A 13,750-nucleotide genomic window follows, 5' to 3' on the forward strand; every position below is an offset into this window, starting at 1 on the left:
AAAAATTAAGCTTTTTGCATTTTGCTAATTTGAATAAAGATCTAAACAAGGTCTACATACTATTTTTAAAAATATGTCTACCAATCTGCAACTGTTCCCTTCTCCTTCCTCCTTTTCTTCCCCTTCAGTTATTTCTATCTTGAAGAAACTAGGTCACTTAGTCTGTAGAATTTTTCACATTCTTAATTTGACTTACTGAATCCTTATGAGTCATTTAATGTTTTTCTCTATCTTCTTTATTTCCTGTGAACTTCCAGAGGCTTTACGTTAGCATGGGTCACCTTGTATTTGTTGTTGCACGAATGTGTGGCAGGTGGGACTATCTATTTGCTATTTTAACACCTGAAGCATTTAACATACAGTTGTTTTCTATTACAGTAATAGCAATTCTACAACTTCAGCTGTAGTGTATTTCCAAAGTTTAACTGGCACCACATATTCATGTCATGATCAAGTCACCAGGTTAATCAAAAGTTGGTTGAGACACTAATGAGAACCTAGAATACCAGGCTAGAGATTTATCCTATGTTCGACAAGGGGCCAAAAAATAGCAAAGTTTTTAACCAAAGAATGGAAAAGAGATTTCATAATAAACATACTATGATATCTAATTAAATACAGACAGACCCTAACTTATGATGGGGTTCCATTTCAGCAACTCCATCATAAATCGTTTCTGATGTAAGTAAAACCTCATTTTTAAAGTTTTCATCATTGCCTTTATTTTTGTTATTTATTTTGTTAGGGGTTACTCTTATCTTTATTTGAACCTCTGAGAATGATAATAAATTACATGCAAATTAAAAAAAAAAAGAATACTGTACCCAGCAAAATTGTCCATTAAATATGGAGAGATCAAGATATTCCCAGAAAAACAGAACCTAAGGATGTTTGTAAAAACAAGACCAGCATTTCATGAAACACCGAGAGATGATGTCCTTACAGAGATGCCACAGAAAGCAGGATGGACCAAAGTAACTAGCAACAACACCAAAAAAGAATTTCACAAAATGAGAGCAAGCAATAAAACATTGCATCTCAATAATCACACTATATGTGAATGGTTTGAATGCACCACTGAAGATAAAAAGAATCGCAGATAGGATAGAATAGCAAAATCCATCAATATGCTGTCTACAGGAGACACACCTGGGCGTCCAGCCCCACAGCCCAAGGAAGCACAGCTATCAGTGCTCAGGCGCTGCATCTGCCACGAGTGTGGCTTTGCGGGTGACAAGATGGCGGCTGGGGAAGCAGCGTGAGGATCCCGGAGGCACACGCAGCCCCATTGAAACGGGCCATCATGGCCCTCCGTAGCCCATAGTATATTTTTGGAGACCTCAGCCCTGATGAGTTCAATCAGTTCTTAGTGACACCTCGCTCCTCCTTTTAGCTTTCTCCCTACAATGGAGCAGTTTTGTGTGGTGTTCAGGTTGCAGATGAACTCCTCCACGGGCAAGAATACCAGAGAATTGAGTTTGGAATTAATGAAGTAATCGAACCAGAAGACTCTGTGCCCAGAGACCCCAGCTACAGTATTTCCAGCACACTGAATCTTCAGGCCCTGGAATTTATTCTAGGTTGTCCAGCTTCCAAAAATACCCCTGATGACGTGGTTAAGGATGCAAACTACAGTTCTGAATTCCAGTAGCCAGGATCTCCACTGCTCTGAATAGCAGTTCCAATGTGGAGACAGAAGTGTGGGAAAATTATGGAGTCTCTGGTGGTCTCGGACAAAGGGAACACCAAAAGAAGAAGAAACGGCCACCTGGGTATTACAGTTACTTGAAAGATGGCAATGATGGCAGCACTCCCACGGAGGCCCAGGTCAACAGCCATGCACACCCGCTTGTCCCGGACAGTGGAAGTGCGGAGGACACTGAGTTCTTGGGTGACGTGCCCCAGTTGGTCACCCCCAGGACTTGTAATAGCCCTGAAGACTCCCTGGACTTTGTAGGTGGCTCTCTGCCCGATGGGCCTTTCCCTAGAGCACTGGACAGCCATGCCAGGACTGTGGGGCAGCCAGAGCTGTGCCTCCCTGACTTTGAGCAGGACTGCCTCTCTGTTGAGGCTGCCAGAGACAGCCTGGCAAGGACAGCAGTGGCCCAGTGTCGGTCTTGATACTACTGAAAACCTTGGTGTTGATAATGGACAAATATTGAACCCTCGGGTGAAGACCTGGCTGCCAACGGGATGCATCTGCACATGGTGGAGAGTAAGGATCCTGAACCTGAGCAGCCCCCTGGTGACGCCTTGGCCTTGGTGGCCGGCTCTGCTACCCCCAGCCAGCCCACCAAGTCGTGAGCTAGTCTCTTCCATGATTCAAAGCCCTCCTCTTCCTCACCCATGGCTTATGTGGAAACCAAGTATTTCCCACCTGTTAAATCCTCCCCGGCCTCTGAAAAGCAGGTGGAAGTCAGAGAAGGGCTTGTTCCAGTGTTGGAGGACCCTATAGCCATAAAGATTGCAGAGTTACTGGAGACTGTAACCCTGATCCATAAACTGGTGTCATTGCAATTCCATGGGCTGATCAATAAAGGAAACTGGTGCTACATTAATGCTACCTTGCAAGTATTGGTTGCTGCCCGCCCCCCCCCCGCCCCTTGTATCACCTGAAGAAGTTCATTTCTGTGTATTCCAACATGTAGCGGCCTTGTACGTCCACACCCATGATAGCTAGCTTTGTTCGATTGATGAATGAGTTCACTAACATGCCAATACCTTTAAAACCCAGACAAGCTCTTGGGGATAAAATCATGAGGGACATCCACCCCTGCGCTGCTTTCAAGCCCACGTATATTTTTAGACTCCTGATGATCATCAAGTCCACCTTGTCTGAAAAGGGCGAACAGGAAGACGCTGAGGAATACCTAGGCTTTGTTCTCAATGGACTCCATGAGAAGATGTTGAATCTAAAGAAACTTATCTCACCGAATAATGAAAAGCTCAGTGTCTCCAACGGGCCCCAGAGCCCCTTGGTGAAGATGAGGAGCAGGAAGAACGGGGTGAGGGCAGCGAGGACAAGTGGGAGCAGTTGGGCCCCAGGAACAAGACCTTGGTCACTTGGCAGGCAGACTTTGTCCAGACTCCCATCCCTGGCATTTTTTGGCGGGCATATCAGGTCTGTGGTTTACCGGCAGAGCTCAAAGGAGTCAATCACGCTGAAGCCCTTCTTCACGCTGCAGCTGGACATCCAGTCTGACAAGATCCACACTGCCCAGGATGCACTGGAAAGCTTGGTGGCCAGAGTCTGTACAGGGCTACACCACAAAAACCAAGCAGAGTGACTCTGGAGAAGCTCCCTCCTGTCCTTGTGTTATATCTGAAATGGTTCATTTATGAGAAGACTGGTGGCTGTCAGAAACTGATCAAAAACATCGAATACCCTATGGAACTAGAAATCAATAAAGAACTGCTTTCCCCAGGGGTAAAAAATAAGAACGTCAAATGCCACAAGACCTATAGGCTATTTGCAGTGGTCTACCACCAAGGGAACAGCGCCACTAGCGGCCACTCCACCAGGGATGTCTTCCAGATCGGCCTGAAGGGCTGGCTCCACATTGATGACCAGACAGTCAAAGTGATCACCCAGTACCAGGTGGTGAAACCCACGGCCGAACACACAGCTTACCTCTTCTACTACCGCTGCGTGAACCTGTTGTAGCCCATGACGTCGCCCATGCCCATGCAGGTGCCCCTCCTCCCCTCACATTATGCCAGCCACATCACACCTACTCTGCCCCATGCCCACACTAACTGCCTCACACTGACTCCACACAGATGCCAACTCCACTCATGCGCCGACTGCGCCCCCGCCCTATACTGAAGCAGGTGTCCCTGACACTGACTCCTCCCCTCTACGCTGAAGGCCCTGCCCCAAGGCCACTGTGGTGACCATGACTCTTGCCCTCCCTCTCTCCTGTCCCTTCTGCAAAAATGGGCTCGAACTAAAGGAGATGTTGGGCTTCATGCACAACATAGTGCATGCTGACTTTTAACTTCCACATCTAGCTCATTTGGTTGAAAGAGACTCATTTGATTTGGGGGAGGAAAACCAATTCACAAACCCCACATTTCTGAAATAATGCTGATTCCTGAGATGGGGAAAGGATTTCTGTTTGATTTCCAGTCTGATTGCTTAGTATGCTAAGTCCTGCACCAACAGCGATACTTGTAAATTTGTGCAAAGGAATTTTATCTCATCTGGAAAAAGAATTTTTAAATTCATCACACTTTTCTCCCTCACCTTTAGTTTTTGATAAAAGATTTTAAAAAACAGAAGCAAGTTATTGGAGGAGAAGAAAATAATTCTTTCCTCAGAAAAGAAACGTAGTAAGTTGCTGGTTCCTAGCAGGGGAAAGCATTTTAATAATTGTGCAAAGAGAGACTGCTTCCGTATGCAATGCCGAGAAAATCCTTGGAGTTAAGATGTTAGGATATGTAGATGGGTGATTGTAACTCTATTGCCATTAAAAGATTTCAAGCTGAAAAAAAAATAAGAGAGACATATATGAAAAGTCAAGATAAAGAAAGATTAAAAATAAAAGGGTGGGGAAAAAAATATACCAAGCAAACAGTAACCAGAAAAAAAGCAGGAGTAGTGATCTTAATCTCTGATAAAATAAATTTCAATGCAAAAACTATCACAAAGGACAAGGAATTACATAATGCTTAAAGAGTTAACAGAACAAGAGGGCATAACAATAATAAATATCTATGCACCAAATGAAAGACCCACAAAATATATAAAACAAATATTAACAAAATGGAAAAAGGAAATAGACAACACAATAGTTGGAGACTCAATTTACCACTCTCAAGAAAAGATAAAACTACCAGGAAAAAACTCAACAAAGATGTTGAGGAATTAAACCACACAATAAAACAACTTGACCTCATAGATTTCTATAGGATAATGCACCGCAAAAAAGCACAGTACAACTTCTTCTCCAACGTGCATGGAACATTCACCAGAATAGATCACATTTTAGGTCACAAGTCAAGCATCAATAAATTAAAAAACATAGAAGTAATACAAAGCATCTTCTAAGATCACAATGATACAAAATTAGACATTAATAACAAGAGGATAAAGGAGAATAAAACTATATATCTGATCTGGAAACTGAACAACACCTTGCTTGAACATGAGTGGGTACTAGAAGAAATAAAAAAGAAAACGAAAAAGTTTCTTGAAACAAATGACAATGAAAACACCACTTACTAAAACCTCTGGAAAACAGACAATGCAGTAATCAGAGGTCAATTTATAACAATAAGCAAACATATCAAAAGAAAGAAAAATGTGACCATTGACTCTCTGATCCAATATCTCCAACAAATTGAAAAAGAACATCAAGAAAACCTGACACTCTCTAAAAAACCTGAAATTATAAAAATTAGAGCAGAAATAAATGAAATACAAAACCGAAAACAATTGAAACCCATCAACAAAACTAGGAGTTAGTTCTTTGAAAAGGTCAATAAAATTGACAAACCACACTAACAAAGGAAACTAACAAAAAAGGAAAGAAAAGACACAAATAATCTGAATAAGAGATGAAATGGGCAATATCAGAACAGAACCAACTAAAATAAAAAGGCTAACATTGGAATATTATGAAAAATTATACTCAAGCAAATATGAAAACCTAGAGGAAATGGACAAATACTTAGGAATTTATAACCTACCTAAATGGACTCAAACCAAAATTGAACACTGGAACAGACCTTTTATTAAAGAAGAAATTGAAAAGTTGATAAAACAACTTCCAGCCAAAAAAGTCCTGGACCAGATGGCTTTACAAGTGAATTTTATCAAACATTCACAGAATATCTGTCACTAATTCTAAATAAACTATTTCAGAAAATAGAAAAAGATGGAATTCTCCCAGACTCATTCTATGAAGCAATAATATCCTTGATACCAAAGCCAGGAAAGGACACCACCAAAATAGAAAACTATAAGCCAATATATCTCATGAACAGTGATGCAAAAATTCTGAATAAATTTTGGTCAATAGAATCCAACGATAAAAAAAAATAATTCACTAAGATGAAGTGGGATTCATATCAGGTATGCAAGGATGGTTCAACATAAGAAAAACAATTCATGTAATTCATCACATTAACAATGTGAAGAACAAGAGCCATGTGATCCTATCAATTGATGCAGAAAAGGCCTTTGACAAAATCCAAAACCCTTTCCTGATTACAACATTCAACAAAATAGAATTAGGGGGTAATTTCTTCAACATACTAAAAAGTATTTATGAAAACCCAAGAGCCAACATTGTTCTCAATAGAGAGAGATTGAAGGCATTCCCTTTGAGAACAGGAACTAGGCAAGGATGCCCACTCTCACCTCTCCTATTCAATATTGTATTGGAAGTCTTAGCAATAGCAATAAGGCAAGAGAAGGAAATAAGAGGTATCCAAATTGGCAAAGAGGAGGTAAAATTATCTCTCTAGTATAAAATTATCTTCTAGTATACTTAGAAAACCCTAAAGACTCACCAAGAAAACTACTGGACATAGTTGATCAATTCAGCAAAGTGGCAGGACACAAGACCAACATACAAAAGTCAATTGGATTTCTCTACAATGACACAGAAAATACAGAACTGGAGATGAGAAAAACAATACCCTTCATGATAGCTAATCACAAGATTAAATATTTGTGAGTAAATATAAGCAAAGGCACAAAGGATTTATTCAAAGAAAATTACAAAACATTACTACAAAAACCAAAAAGAGACATGGAGAAATGGAAGAATATCCCTTGCTCATGGATAGGCAATTTTCATGTTCAATGCAATCCCAATACAAGTATCAATTCCATTCTTCAAGGGGATGGAAAAGGCAATTTCCAATTTCATTTGGAATGGAAAGAGGCCCCGAATAAGTAAAGCACTCCTTAAAAAAAGAAACAATGTAGGAGGCATCTCACGCCCCAATTTCAAATCTCACTACATTTCTGTGGTGGTCAAGACAGCATGGTATAGTTACAATGACAGACACATTGATCAACAGAACAGAATTCAGAATCCAGAAATCAGCCCATCTACCTACAATCAACTGATTTTTGACAAGGAGATGAAATCAGTTAAGTGGAAAAATGACAGCCTTTTTAACAAATGGTATGGCAAAATGGGAAAACTATTTGCAGAAATTCAAGCAAGACATCATTCCATACATAAAAACCAACTCAAAGTGGATCATGGACCTAGAACTAAAACCAAGGACTGTAAACTTCATTAGAGAAAAGCTTGGTAGAACTCTGGACTAATCCACAACATAGTCTTCCAAGCATCCTTGAAAATCTACAACCAGGAGAGGATAAAATAGATGAATGGGACCTTCTAAAAAGCAGATCCCTATGCACATCCAAAAACTTCTCCAACAGGGTAAAAAGGGAAGCCACTGACTGGGAAACAATACTTGATAATGACATATCAGATAAGGGACATATCTGGAATTTCTAAAATATTTGAGCAACACAACAAGATAAACAACCCAGTTTCAAAATGGGCACAGGATATGAACAGACACTTCACCAGAGAAGATATTCAGATGGTGAACAAACATATGAAGAAATACTTAAAATACCTAGCTCTAAGAGAGATACAAATCAAAACAACTATGAAATATCATCTCACCCCAGTAAAAATAGCAAGATTTAACAGAATAGCAAACAACAAATGCTGGCGAGGTTGCCGAGAAACAGGAACCCTTATTCACTGTTGGTGTGAGTGTAAAATGGTGCAACCACTGTGGAAGTCAGTATAGTGCTTTCTCAAAAAGTTGCAAATGGAAATACCATTTGACTCAGCAATTCCTATACTGGAAATTTACCCTAAAGAAACCATAACTGCCACCCAAGAAGATATATGCACATTCATGTTTATGGTGGCTTTGTTCACAATAGCAAAGAATTGGAAACAACCCAAGTGCCCATCATCAATAGAGATAGAGATAAATAGATAGATAAATAAATAGAGAAGCTGTGGTATATTCACACAATAGAATACTATGCCTCATTGAAAAACAAGGAACTTATGAATTATTATACAAAATGGGTGACACTGGAGGAGGAAATATCTCTGTCACAAAAGGATAAATACTGCATAAGGCCACTGTTGTAAAGTGGACTGACATCAGGATTGGGAGGAATCTAAGAAAAGAGGGGATAAATAATGTATACTGCATTGAAACAGATGAGGGAGATAACTATTTAAAAGGGATATATGATTAGGTATCATTGACTTGACAGGAGTCCAGAATGAAAACTGCACAGTAGAGTGGATGGGGGTAGGGATTGTATAACAATGAAAGAATGTTTTTAAATGAATCAATTATTTTTATTTATTTATGTGTTTATTTATTTTACTTTTCAAAGAGAAGAGCAAACTGGGTGAATGGGTGGGCAGGGAGAAAAGTATGCAACAATGAATGAATTGATATCCAAAGTCTCTGTAAACTTTCATTAAAATTAATAAAAGAAAAGATGACTTGCATTAGGTAGATCTGCTATCATGGGCTTTTCTAGAGTACTGAGAAGCAATGATATCAGTCTAAAGACTAAGGTAGTGTGCCTGATCCAGGCTATGGTCTTCACAATAACTTGCTTTGTATCAGAGAGCTGAACTAAGGATAGCAGAAGAATTGATGGCTTTGAGCTGTGGTGTTGTAGAAGAATCTTGAAGGTAACATAGACTGCCAAGAAAATAGATTAGTCTGTCTATCTGTCTTGGGGAAGGTGAATACCAAGTTTCTCCTTGCAGGCTAGGGTTTCGGAGCTACATCTCACATACTTTTGGCATGTGGACTAGAAAGACTGATACTTGGAGAATGATATCATGCTCAGAAGGGTGAAGGTACAGCCCATGAGCAGAAGACCCCCAATAAGATGGATTAATACAATAACTAGGGCAATGGGAATAGCTGTGTCAGAGTCAGTGAGATTGGTTCAGAACAAGGCAGGTTATAGAGCTGTTATACATAGGGTTCCTATGAATCACAGGTGACTCGATGACATATAACAATTGCAACAATTCAAAATTGGTTATAGCAGTACATCAACAAGGAATGCCCAGATTTACAAGTAGAATTCATAAAATGATGTGGAATGAGAAATATCATCATCATTGCTGACATCAGATATACCTTTGCTGAAAGAAAAATATAGTAGAAAACTGTTTACTTGTGTGCTTTATTGATTTTGCAAAAACATCCAACAGTATGCATCATAAAAAGTGTGGAAGATTGAATAAAGCACAGTGCACAGGATTAAAATACAATGTATATGAATTATTGGTGGTGGTTGTTGTTGTGTACCGTAGAGTTGGAACAAACACATAGCTGACCCTCTGGTATGTTTTCAGAGGCAGTTAATCACACAGGAGGAGATTGCCCATCCATCTTCTGTGGAGCAGCTGGTGGCCACAAACTGTGTGCCTTCGGGATTGTAGCACAGCTTCTTGCCACTAGGCCACCAAAGCTCCCTGAATTATTGGATATAAATAAATTAAAAATTATGGATTATATTATGAAAATGGGAATTGCAGCATACTTACTTGTGCTCTTGTAGAACCTGTACATAGATTAAGAGGCAGCCCTTCAAACAGAATAGAAGAGATTGCATTGTTTAAAATCAGGAAAGATGTGTATTAGGACTGTACTCTCTATTTATACTTATCCAATCTTTATGCTAAACAGTTTGAGAAGCTAGACTACATGTGAACAAGAACACAGACTGTATGAAGAAGCACACAGCATAAAGATTAAAGGAAGACTCAATAATAACCTGTAGATGACACAACCATACTGGCTGAAAGTGAAGAAGACTTTAAGCACTTACCGGTGCACATTAAAGTTGAAAACTTTTGTACTTCTGGGTGAATTACATCATAACATAAAGAAAAAGGAGAAAAACACCAACCTTACAAATGGACTTAAACAGAGAAAAGGTTTAAGTTGTCAAGGATCCCATTGTACTCAGATTCACAATCAGCACCCATGGAAGCAGCAGTGAAGAAATAAAAAATACACGTGCATAGGAAAAATCTGCTGCAAAAGACTTCTTTTAAAGTCCTTTAAGGACTAAGGTTTGTCTAACTCAAGCCATGGTATTTTCAATTTTTTCATATGATGGGAAAATTGAACAGTGAGTTCATAAGTAAAAATGAGGAATAACTGATACCTTTGAATTATGGAGTTGGTAAAGACTATTGAATATGCTTATGGTTAAAGTAAAACTTTATTGGATTAAGCAACCAGATTTAGTCCTTTGTACTAGAGACTTTAAAAAGAACCTTTCTTTAGAAAGAACCTTTGTATGGGAACCTGTACTTACACTCCTTACTGTTGTTGTTGTTAGGTGCCATCAAGTCGAGTATGACTTACAATGATCCAATATAAAACAAATCTGAACCCTGTCCTATCCGGTGCCATCATCATCATCTCTGACACACTTGTCAGCACGTCAGTCTACCTTGTGGAGGGTCTCCGTCTCCTTTGTTGACACTATATTAGAACCTCTAGACTCTGTACTGTTGTTATATGCTATTGAGTTGAATATAACTCATAGTGAACCTATGGACAATGGCTCTGAAACTGGCCCTAGTGGAACCTTCAAAAATTCTCTACTAGTCTTGCCTCTAGATGGCACTCATGTATTTGTATAAATTTACAAATTAGTTTACAAAGAAATTCAGTTGTTCTATCCCTTGTAACTTCTGTTCGTACTGTTCCTCCATCTCAGGGTATCCGTTGTGGTTAATTAGCTACAGAGAACAAACAAATTTTTGGGTTTTTAATATTAATTCGTTTATGCTTCCTCTCAGTCTGAAAAGGTTTTAAGATAGAACTACCACAAACAGGCCATGGTCTTTGCCATCGCTTGTTATGTATCAGAGAGTTGGACAATGACTAGGGAGGACAGAAGGAGAGTGGATGCTTTTGAGCTGTGGTGCTGGAGAAGAGTACTGAATGTACCATGGACTGCCAGGAAAACAAACGGATTCATCTTGGAGAGGGTTAAACCAGGCTACTCCTTGGAGGCAAGGATTTTGGGGCTTCATCTGACATACTTTGGACATGTTGCCAGGAGGGACGGGTCCTTGGAGAGGGACATCATGCTTGGGAGGGTGGAGGGACGGCTCAGGAGGGGAAGACCCTCTATGAGATGGATTGACTCGGTGACTGGGGTAATCGGGATGGGTTTGTCAGAGGCAGTGCGGTTGGCACAGGATAGGGCAGGGTTTAGGGCTGTTGTGCATAGGGTCGCTATGAGTCGCAAATGACTCTATGGCACATAACAACAACAACAGCAACCACAGACAGACAATATCATGATAGATGGAGAAAATATTGAAGTTGTCAACAATTTCATCTTACATGAACACATTTGGTACCAGTAGTCAGGAGATCAGGAGACATACTACATTGGGAAAGTCTGCATTCAGGGACTTCTCCAATTTTTAAGAGCAGTGATGCCAGTTTGAGGACTAAGATTCATCAGATTAAGGCCCTAGTCATTTCAATCACTTGCTATACATTTGAAAGCTGGGCAGTGAATAAGGATGACAGGAGAAGAAATGATGCCTTTGATAAATTGACGTGTGGTGTCAGAGAAGAGCACTGAATATCCCATGGACTTTCAAAGAACAAATACTTCTTGTAAGAAGAACAGCCAGAATGCTCCTTGGAGGCATAGATGAGAAAGCTTTGTCTCACATACATTGATTGGGCATGTTGCTAAGAGAGGTTATTCCTTGGATATGGACACCATGCTTGGAAAGGTGGAGGGTTGGGGAAAGAGGAAGATCCTCAACTAGGTGAATTGATACAAAGATTGCTACATTGTGATCAAGTGTGTCAGGATGTGTGAGGATGCTCAGGATAGAATAGGCTTCAGATCTGTTGTTTACTGGGTAGTTAGGGTTCATACCCAAATCAATGGCACCAAACAACAACTTACAACCAGTCTGGCATCATGCATTCTCCATATTTGAGGTCAACAATGTAGATGACCTTGAGACACTCCTAATACCATAATGACTTCTGTCTTCTCTGCATTATTGTATGGAATCAGGTCTGGAACAGGCCTCTATGACGGGATATTATCTTCACACAGCTATGTCATAGCATAAAGTGTTGTTGGGTTGTTTTGTACCTTCCAGTTGGAACTGACTCATAGTTGACCCTCTAGTGAGTTTTCAAAGCATTTAACTAGCATGAGAAGAGATTGTGCATTTTTTACCCCCAAAGCAGCTGGTAGATTTCAACTGCCTGCCTTTGGTTGGAAGTGTAATTTCTTTCCATTAATCAAGAGCCAGTTCTATTCTATTCTATTCTATTCCTGTTTTTGTTGTTGTTTCTGTTCTTATCTATTTCTCTGATGCAAATACACAATAAATATCACAATCATAAATATTATATTCTAGGAGGAGTTATGAAGCAATTATATGGAAAAACACCAGAGATACAGCAACAGCACACTTAGAAATGTAAGAAATAGAACTGAGAGGAGGGTTAGTGAAAGATATATTCTGTCTTTCTTTTACTACTGTGAAACTGGAAAAATCTCATAGCTGATCTACTATTGAGTTTCTGAGACTGTCAATTCATTGGAAAGAGTTGTTCATCTTGGGACTAGAAATGAAACTTTGGTGATCCTTTTTCTGCATTTATTAGGAAAATAGTCCAGCTTATCAAATAATTTGCTCAATATACAGATGGAATAGATGTGAAGAAGGGATACAATCTTGAAACATGTCTTACCTAATTTTAAACCATGTTGTGTTTATTGGTTCTATTTGGACAATTGCTTCTTGTTCTATGTATAGGGTGGTTTTTTTTTTCTATAATTATATTTTATTAATTTTCATAAACATTTACAGAGATTTTGGGCTTCCACTTATTCATTGTTGCACTATTCTCTCTACCCTCCTCCCAGTTTGTTCTTGTCCAAATGCCACAGTGCTTGTCAAAGCCAGTTCTGATTAATCTTCTTTGTCAGTGTATCCTTTGCCATTCCCTATCACTCCTCCCTGAGAGAGACTTCACCCTGAGTCATAAGGAAAAGGGGACGGCGTATTCTCTTAGCTACTTCCTGCTGAAAAGGGACGCTGTGGGTTTCAGGGTGAAGATCTTCTCTCACTACTCTAAAGGGCCCCTTTGGCAGTAGGAAACACATAGACTATTATGGAGATTGATTTTGGAATTCAGATGCACTCTTATTGATTGTGCTTGGCTGTACATGTACATATCCTTGAAGATGTATCATGGGGGTGTTGTGGGGTTTTTTTAATATGTAAATAATACTACTTTCTGTTTATTCTTTTCCACCAGATTAATGGAACTTGATATCACTCTCTCATCTCCTCTCACCTCACTGTCATTGCTGTCAAGTCAAAACTATCTCTTAGCTGACCCTGCAGCAGATATTTTAAAAAAAGAATAAAATATTAGTTTCTATAATCAAACTTATGTAGATAAAACCTTATATATGTAATACAGTGGACAAATGGAAATATCCCTGTACAAATAAAAAAAATAAGTTTAACATTTCTAGACCAATATGGCTATTAATTTCTGTACATGGCCAACTCAATGCAGTAAGATGTGGATACTTTTTCTGAAGTTGACAGCACAGCTGAAGATTCTAAAAATTCAAATTCTATATATGTGTGTATGTGTTCAAATTTTACACAAGACCAATTATATAAAATTATATGTAATTAAAAAA

The 13,750-nt window shown here is 39.3% G+C and overlaps 1 pseudogene; it reads left to right on the forward strand.

Moving 5' to 3' along the window:
- Window positions 1–1,242: 1,242 nt before the first annotated feature.
- Window positions 1,243–3,664, forward strand: LOC102844250 (annotated as a pseudogene).
- The last annotated feature ends 10,086 nt before the right edge of the window (window positions 3,665–13,750 follow it).

Source organism: Elephantulus edwardii, unplaced genomic scaffold, assembly GCF_000299155.1.
Source record: "Elephantulus edwardii isolate Elephantulus edwardi_28Jun2011 unplaced genomic scaffold, EleEdw1.0 scaffold00005, whole genome shotgun sequence".
Classification (NCBI taxonomy): Eukaryota; Metazoa; Chordata; class Mammalia; order Macroscelidea; family Macroscelididae; genus Elephantulus; species Elephantulus edwardii.